The following is a 9671-nucleotide window of genomic DNA, read 5'->3' as shown; positions in this document are numbered from 1 at the left end:
AGGGCCTGATGTCGGAGGTTGTCTGCTGTCATTAAGAATGGACAGACCAACAGTTGATATTTTAGGGCCTGATGTCGGAGGTTGTCTGCTGTCATTAAGAATGTACAGATCAACAGTTGATATTTGAGGGCCTGATGTCGGCGGTTGTCTGCTGTCATTCAGAATTACCAAATGATATTTGAGGGCCTGATGTCGGAGGTTGTCTGCTGTCATTAAGAATGGACAGACCTGAGGGCCTGATGTGGGAGGTTGTCTGTTGTCATTAAGAATCAGCCAACATCTATCTGTTACTTTCATGGGAGGGGGGGGGGGGGGGGGGGAGGGGGGACTATCAAGTGAAATCCAGATTATGCAGTTTCCTTTATAGCATAACCAATAATAAAACATTTCTAGAACATACAAATCCCTTCCATATAAAGATGGGCCTACATCACTGTAAAATCAACACTGGTTCTTAATATATTGTGCTGTGCAAAGGGTCTTTTAACTGCATCACACAACATAAGGGCAATTCATTCACTTAACCATCAGAAACAAAACCATTTCAGTTCACCTCTAGAGAGGAAACCATTGTCCAGTACACCACCACAGCCAAAATCATTCCAGTTCACCTCTAGAGAGGATACCATTGTCCAGGACACCATCACAGACAAAATCATTCCAGTTCACCTCTAGAGAAGAAACCATTGTCCAGTACACCACCACAGACAAAATCATTCCAGTTCATCTCTAGAGAGGAAACCATTGTCCAGTACACCACCACAGCCAAAATCGTTCCAGTTCACCTCTAGAGAGGATACCATTGTCCAGGACACCATCACAGACAAAATCATTCCAGTTCACCTCTACAGAAGAAACCATTGTCCAGTACACCACCACAGACAAATTCATTCCAGTTCACCTCTAGAGAGGATACCATTGTCCAGTACACCACCACAGACAAAATCATTCCAGTTCCCCTCTAGAGAGGAAACCATTGTCCAGTACACCACCACAGCCAAAATCGTTCCAGTTCACCTCTAGAGAGGATACCATTGTCCAGTACACCACCACAGACAAAATCATTCCAGTTCACCTCTAGAGAGAAAACCATTGTCCAGTACCACCACAGACAAAACCATTCCAGTTCACCTCTAGAGAGGAAATCATTGTCCAGTACACCACCACAGACAAAATCATTCCAGTTCACCTCTAGAGAGTATACCATTGTCCAGTACACCACCCCAGACAAAATCATTCCAGTTCCCCTCTAGAGAGAAAACCATTGCCCAGCACCACCACAGACAAAACCATTCAGTTCACCTCTAGAGAGGAAATCAGTGTCCAGTACACCACCACAGACAAAATCATTCCAGTTCACCTCTAGAGAGGAAACCATTGTCCAGTACAACACCCCAGACAAAATCATTCCAGTTCACCTCTAGGGAGGAAACCATTGTCCAGTACACCATCACAGACAAAATCATTCCAGTTCACCTCTAGAGAGGAAACCATTGTCCAGTACACCACCACAGACACAATCATTCCAGTTCACCTCTAGAAATAAAACCATTGTCCAGTACACCACCACAGACAAAACCATTCCAGTTCACCTCTAGAGAGAAAACCATTGTCCAGTACACCACCACAAACACAATCATTCCAGTTCACCTCTAGAGAGGAAACCATTGTCCAGTACACCACCACAGACAAAATCATTTCAGTTCACATCTAGAAATAAAACCATTGTCCAGTATACCACCACAGACAAAACCATTCCAGTTCACCTCTAGAGAGGAAACCATTGTCCAGTACACCACCACAGACAAAACCATTCCAGTTCACCTTTAGAGAGGAAACTATTGTCCAGTACACCACCACAGACAAAATCATTCCAGTTCACCTCTAGAGAGGAAACCATTGTCCAGTACACCCCCACAGACAAAACCATTCCAGTTCGCCTTTAGAGAGGAAACTATTGTCCAGTACACCACCGCAGACAAAATCATTCCAGTTCACCTCTAGAGGGGAAACCATTGTCCAGTACACCACCACAGACACAATCATTCCAGTTCGCCGCTAGAGAGGAAACCATTGTCCAGTACACCCCCACAGACAAAACCATTCCAGTTCGCCTTTAGAGAGGAAACTATTGTCCAGTACACCACCACAGACAAAATCATTCCAGTTCGCCTCTAGAGAGGAAACCATTGTCCAGTACACCCCCACAGACAAAACCATTCCAGTTCACCTCTAAGGAGGAAACCATTGTCCAGGACACCATCACAGACAAAATCATTCCAGTTCGCCTCCAGAGAGGAAACCATTGTCCAGTACACCACCACAGACACAATCATTCCAGTTCGCCTTTAGAGAGGAAACCATTGTCCAGTACACCCCCACAGACAAAACCATTCCAGTTCACCTCTAAGGAGGAAACCATTGTCCAGTACACCACCACAGACAAAACCATTCCAGTTCGCCTCTAGAGAGGAAACCATTGTCCAGTACACCACCACAGACAAAATCATTCCAGTTCACCTCTAGAGAAGAAACCATTGTCCAGGACACCACCACAGACAAAACCATTCCAGTTCACCTCTAGAGAGGAAACCATTGTCCAGTACACCATCACAGACAAAATCATTCCAGACTAGTATTCAAGGCTTTTCAAGGCCACAGACCAGTATTCAAGGCTTTTCAATGCCACAGACCTGTATTCAAGGCTTTTCAAAGCAACAGACCAGTATCCAAGGCTTTTCAAGGCCACAGACCAGTATCTGAGGCTTTTCAAGGGCACAGACCAGTATCCAAGGCTTTTCAATGCCACAGACCAGTATCCAAGGCTTTTCAAGGCCACAGACCAGTATCCAAGGCTTTTTAAGGCCACAAACCAGTATCCAAGGCTTTTTAAGGCCACAAACCAGTATCCAAGGCTTTTCAAGGCCACAGACCAGTATTCAAGGCTTTTCAAGGCCACAGACCAGTATTCAAGGCTTTTCAAGGCCACAGACCAGTATCCAAGGTTTCTCAAGGCCAAAGACCAGTATCCAAGGCTTTTCAAGGCCACAGACCAGTATCCAAGGCTTTTTAAGGCCACAAACCAGTATCCAAGGCTTTTTAAGGCCACAAACCAGTATCCAAGGCTTTTCAAGGCCACAGACCAGTATTCAAGGCTTTTCAAGGCCACAGACCAGTATTCAAGGCTTTTCAAGGCCACAGACCAGTATCCAAGGCTTTTCAAGGCCACAGACCAGTATCCAAGGCTTTTTCAAACCTGTGCTATGTACCACCTGAACTGTCTAAACACCATATATTATATTATACTTCCTTAACTTTGTATCACCTCCAATAGTTATCACTCAAATTATCTAAACTAGGTACCTGCTAATCTATATCAATAGGACGTTCTATCACTATTTTAGGAATGAGGTCCACATGGCTTTAAGATATTGGGAGAATGTGTTAACCAAATTTTGAATCTGGAATTAACCAAATAATATTTTGCAAAGTGTCATTGAAAAGCCTAAAACATCCTTATTTATTTAAGATTATTTTATTTTAGGGTTTGCAGTGCATTGTCATCTGAAGACTGGGAAATTTTAATGAAATAGTAGAAGTATATTAATATGAAAAGATTTTAAAATTCCAATGACTTAAATATATGTCAAGTACATGTATAAGAGATAACCGTTAATGCACCATGTCACTAACCTTTCCTCTTTTGTTCTTATAATTATTAGCAGGATAAAACTGGCATTCCTGGTTTTTTCTTACATAGAAAAGGGTTTTTTGAACTTTTCCTTAATATCACACGCAGGGGGGGAAACGTGTAAAATAAAAAATAAAAAATAATTATTTTTTTCCTGTGTGCCATAAAGAATTATACGATCAACATAAAAAGTGCACCCTAGCCAAAATGTGCACCCTAGCTAAAATGTGCCCATTTAAAATATAAAAATATTTCTTGTCAAATTTTGTTAATACTAATTCATAAGTTAATTAAAGAGGCGCTTAACAAACCAAGTGATGTAATAAATCTGTATGAATTAAAAAGCATGTTTATTGTAGAACATTAACTCTGACCAGTCGAACATGAAAACATTACCTCTGACCCAGTCGAACATGTAAATATAAGTGAAGCCTTTTCCCAACTATTACTTATCTCACCAGTGATAAATGGAATGTAGTCTAGAGGTTGAAGCCATCATGTATAAGCAAATTCACAAAATGTCACGAAAACAGCATACAACGAATGATGACGATGTGTTAGGGTCAGAGGTTATGTTTACATGTCCAACAGGGTCAGACGTAATGTTTAGGTGTTCAACAAGGTCAGATGTAATATATGTTTACATGTTTGACAGGGTCAGAGGTAATGTTTACATGTTCGACAGGGTCAGAGGTAATGTTTACATGTTTGACAGGTTCAGACGTAATGTTTACATGTTTGACAGGGTCAGAGGTAATGTTTACATGTTCGACAGGGTCAGACGTAATATTTACATGTTTGACAGGGTCAGACGTAATGTTTACATGTTTGACAGGGTCAGAGGTAATGTTTACATGTTCGACAGGGTCAGACGTAATATTTACAAGTTTGACAGGGTCAGACGTAATGTTTACATGTTCGACAGGGTCAGACGTAATATTTACATGTTCGACAGGGTCAGACATAATGTTTACATGATCGACAGGGTCAGACGTAATGTTGACATGTTCAACAGGGTCAGACGTAATGTTTACATGTTCGACTGGGTCAGACGTAATGTTTACATGTTCAACAGGGTCAGACGTAATGTTTACATGTTCGATAAGGTCAGAGGTAAATTTAAGCAAACTTAATTATTGTTTTTATTTTTAAAGGAAATTTTCCTTTTAAGAAAAAATTACACGAACTATATACAAATGCTGTTGAAACTCTTTAAATGATGCAAACATGATCTACATACTGTTACATTGATACATGTATACAAGCTAGCTCATTTCAATTTTATTTAAAACTCAAAGGTTATTTTTTATAAATCCATTTGATAATGAATGTACAATTCTAAATTACGTGAGATGGTAAATAATGACAATAAGTAATGCTAAACCTTCCCTATTTGATTATATATTATCATAACACGCTTATATCAACATGTTAGCACCATTCTTCGACATAACTGATAGCAAGTCCCTATGCCTCGGTACTTTGGTTTAATAATTAATGCATTTGTGATTGTCAACATCAATCTGACATCATCTTATTATTACCACAGGATCCTGACCCTGAATATCGATCCAGCTGAAGCCCGTCCCGAGCGCGCCCTGTCACTCGACCACACCTGTGTACGTTCTATCAATTAAAACATTTCACTTCCGCTTTCACAATCAATCCGTCTCAATTGTTACAAATCAGTGTTTCATAAAACAGAGTCACGACTGAAATCAGCACACAAATACACGTTTTCTGGAATGTACAGGTCATGCTTGCTTCGCGAGTAATCCTGAACAGGCTAGCGAGGGCACCTGTCAAAACGGGTCGAAACCAAGTGAACAGGTGTGGGGCTTGTTTCTACAATCTGAATCTGACAGCTAACCTACGGCACGATCTGTAGCCTGGCCAGATCCGCTCCACTCAGAATGTCCAAACACATTTCATGCAAATATATCAATCTTTTGGTGGAGACAAGGCGACAAAAGCGTCTCAAATGGTTGACACTCACCTGACAGTGTTGTGTGTGTATTCCGTGTTGTTATCGCAGACCAGGGATCGACGCCATATTGTTAGCGAGGCATGTCGGGAATATACGGAGTGAGGTGTGAATGAGCGGGGGAGGATAGTCTGCTATAAATAATTATATTAAGACTATAAATAGACGATGCCCCACGTTTTATAAATTACTAAGTGATTTTCCAATAAAACTACCACTAAGCGGCGAACAAGCACTCACCTCCTTTACAGGTTTGCGGAACTAATTTAAAATCGTTGATTTATAATTTATAATTTTAGGAGAATTTTAAAGAGGAAAACGCTAATAAAAACGTCATGAACGAGTTATCGATATTACAACAATTGTGTTGTTGATAAGTTCCCCGTTTCATTTTCTTTGAAGAGAACACCAGAACCTATTTTGGTGGCGGTTATGGTTACTGGTAATGAGCTCGGGATTTGCCTCATTTTATAACACGGGAAATGTCCGATATCTTGTTATTTTGTAAAGGTGGAAACTTCCGTCGTTTTGTCTTCAAGTCCAATATCCCACCGTGACGCGGACGCAAGCTGTGTAAAACGACAATCGTACTTTGTCTAAAAACATATATTTTTATTTTGTTAATATTGTTGTTGTGTGCTTATATCATTAACATGTTTAGTAAACCTGCGCTTCCTCATATTTTATAGAAGTTGTATCGAAATTATTTTTATTCTCTTAGTCTATTTGATTCAATGGATTGGTAAATATTGAAGGAAGACAGACGTTAATATTAATTTAACTCCAGTTGTGCAGATGAACGTAAGCTTAATTGTAATAGGCAGAGACGTGTGGCTAACATGTCTCTGTAGTAGGTTATAATCACAGAGAGTCTTACCTTTGAGTACCTCGTGACATCTTGACGATCGCCTCTTTTGTATGTAACCAACGTTTTTGTATGGTTAAAATATTAGCAGAGACATCAATTAGACCCGTATTTAATAAAGTACACATTACACAGGAAACAATAAACCATGACTTGTGTTGTGGCTAAACGCTTACCTCCTTGCAATGTGTACGGTGCTACAGCGCACTCTATTTTAGAGGGTGAGAAAAGAAGGACGGAAAGAAAAGCTTGAAGTTTAAACTAGAGGCTGTATAAATCCCTGCCAACCAAGTCACCTACGCTATAACGAACCCTTAATTACTTATGTAGTAAACTCATTAAAAATTGTAAAAACAAAACACAAGGACAAAATATATATATACCACAGTGTCAATAGAAACGAACAAAATCCTGTAAAACAAAACTTAGATTTCCAAAAGTTGGTTTATGATATCACGGAATAACATGAGACTATATAAGGCCGAGATGATATACGTTTTTATATCGATAACATAAAATACAATATCAGTCTAATACTCCTCACATTGTTCGTGCGTGCGGTGTCCTCCTAGGCATTGTAACATAACAAGCGCTCCTTACCGCCGAGATTCGTGCTGTGTTCTCGTCAGAACTGATTTACTCACCCGTGCTTATACATTCCGCCGAGATTCGTGCTGTGTCCTCGTCAGAACTTATTTACTGACCCGTGATTATACATACCGCCGAGATTCGTGCTGTGTCCTCGTCAGAACTGATTTACTGACCCATGCTTATACATACCGCCGAGATTCGTGCTGTGTCCTCGTCAGAACTGATTTACTCACCCGTGCTTATACATACCGCCGAGATTCGTGCTGTGTCCTCGTCAGAACTGATTTACTCACCCGTGCTTATACATACCGCCGAGATTCGTGCTGTGACCTCGTCGGAACTGATTTACTGACCCGTGCTTATACATACCGCCGAGATTCGTGCTGTGACCTCGTCAGAACTGATTTATTGACCCTTGATTATACATACCGCCGAGATTCGTGCTGTGTCCTCCTCAGAACTGATTTACTGGCCCGTGCTTATACATACCGCCGAGATCCGTACTGTGTCCTCCTCAGAACTGATTTACTCACCCGTGCTTATACATACCGCCGAGATCCGTACTGTGTCCTCCTCAGAACTGATTTACTGACCCGTGCTTATACATACCGCCGAGATCCGTACTGTGTCCTCGTCAGAACTGATTTACTCACCCGTGCTTAAACATACCGCCGAGATTCGTACTGTGTCCTCGTCAGAACTGATTAAATGATCCGTGCTTATACATACCGCCGAGATTCGTGCTGTGTCCTCCTCAGAACTGATTTACTGACCCGTGCTTATACATACCGCCGAGATTCGTGCTGTGTCCTCGTCAGAACTGATTTACTAACCCGTGCTTATACATACCGCCGAGATTCGTACTGTGTCCTCGTCAGAACTGATTAACTGATCCGTGCTTATACATACCGCCGAGATTCGTCCTGTGTCCTCGTCAGAACTGATTAACTGACCCGTGCTTATACATACCGCCGAGATTCGTGCTGTGTCCTCGTCAGAACTGATTAACTGACCCGTACTTATACATACCGCCGAGATTCGTACTGTGTCCTTCTCAGAACTGATTAACTGATCCGTGCTTATACATACCGCCGAGATTCGTACTGTGTCCTCGTCAGAACTGATTAACTGACTCGTGCTTATACATACCTCGACTGTATCTCGACTGAGATAACCCGATCTTGCTCAGTAACAGGTGATTGGGTTTTTTTATCGCACCTTTTATTTCGATTTTTTTTATTCAGTTTTGCTAAAAACTACAAGTATCCCACCTTGGGCCTCAAATGATGATGACCTCTTCACTACTTCAGCTACTGTAGCTACGTAGTCCGTCCTTACATATATTAAAACTAATTCATAGCGTAGATTATATTTTATCTAGAACATCAAATATCTAACAACATCATAACTATACAAAAGCGACAAAACAGAACATTTATAATGCAAATTGTCAATTTCAAGCAGTTTACGCGCGGATGAATACCTCGTAGTGTAAAAATTTCGCGAAATGTCACGTAAAGGTACAAGACAGATCGGACGAGATAGAAAAATCTAGCATGGGATATGACGTGGGATATCTTTGTCTGAGGTGCGAGAAAAACTGATCTTTTTCCGGCTAAAAAGGAGGAACACATGTGAAGGGTGGGAGAAAGTACGGGTAGAGACAGAATCAGGTAACACAGTGATGACACAGGAATGGTACAGGTAGGGACAGAATCAGGTAACACAGTGATGACACAGGAACTGTACAGGTAGGGACAGATTCATGTATCACAGTGATGACACAGGAACGGTACAGGTAGGGACAGAATCAGGTAACACAGTGATGACACAGGAACGGTACGGGTCGAGACAGAATCAGGTAACACAGTGATGACACAGGAATGGTACAGGTAGGGACAGAATCAGGTAACACAGTGATGACACAGGAACGGTACGGGTCGAGACAGAATCAGGTAACACAGTGATGACACAGGGACGGTACAGGTAGGGTCAGAACCATGTAACACAGTGATGACACATGGACGGTACATGTAGAGACAGAATCAGGTAACACAGTGATGACACAGGAACGGTACGGGTAGAGACAAAATCAGGTAACACAGTGATGACACAGGAATGGTACAGGTAGAGACAGATCCATGTAATACAGTGATGACACAGGGACGGTACAGGTAGGGACAGAATCAGGTAACACAGTGATGGCACAGGAACGGTACGGGTAGAGACAGAATCAGGTAACACAGTGATGACACAGGAACGGCATGGGTAGAAACAAAATCAGGTAACACAGTGATGACACGGGGACGGTACAGGTAGGGACAGAATCAGGTAACACAGTGATGACACAGGGACGGGACAGGTAGGGACAGAATCAGGTAACACAGTGATGACACAGGAACGGTATGGGTAGAGACAGAATCATGTAACACAGTGATGACACAGGAACGGTATGGGTAGAAACAAAATCAGGTAACACAGTGATGACACAGGGACGGTACAGGTAGGGACAGAATCAGGTAACACAGTGATGACACAGG

At 41.7% G+C, this 9671-nt stretch overlaps 2 protein-coding genes across 2 annotated transcripts in view; one reads left to right on the top strand and one right to left on the bottom strand.

Annotated features, from left to right (window-relative positions):
• Positions 1-5917, bottom strand: part of LOC110451796 — a 71354-nt gene extending 65437 nt beyond the window's left edge. Inside the window, exon 1 of the transcript XR_002463104.1 lies at positions 5688-5917. The gene's annotated coding sequence lies outside the window, so the exon portion shown is untranslated. The remainder of the gene's footprint in view (positions 1-5687) is intronic.
• LOC110451795 (glutamate [NMDA] receptor subunit 1-like) overlaps positions 1-9671 on the top strand; it is a 71418-nt gene that overhangs the window by 18255 nt on the left and 43492 nt on the right. The window lies entirely within an intron of this gene.

This window comes from Mizuhopecten yessoensis, unplaced genomic scaffold (assembly GCF_002113885.1).
Source record: "Mizuhopecten yessoensis strain PY_sf001 unplaced genomic scaffold, ASM211388v2 scaffold6205, whole genome shotgun sequence".
NCBI classification, from domain to species: domain Eukaryota; kingdom Metazoa; phylum Mollusca; class Bivalvia; order Pectinida; family Pectinidae; genus Mizuhopecten; species Mizuhopecten yessoensis.
This window is presented reverse-complemented; position numbering and strand designations above follow the sequence as displayed.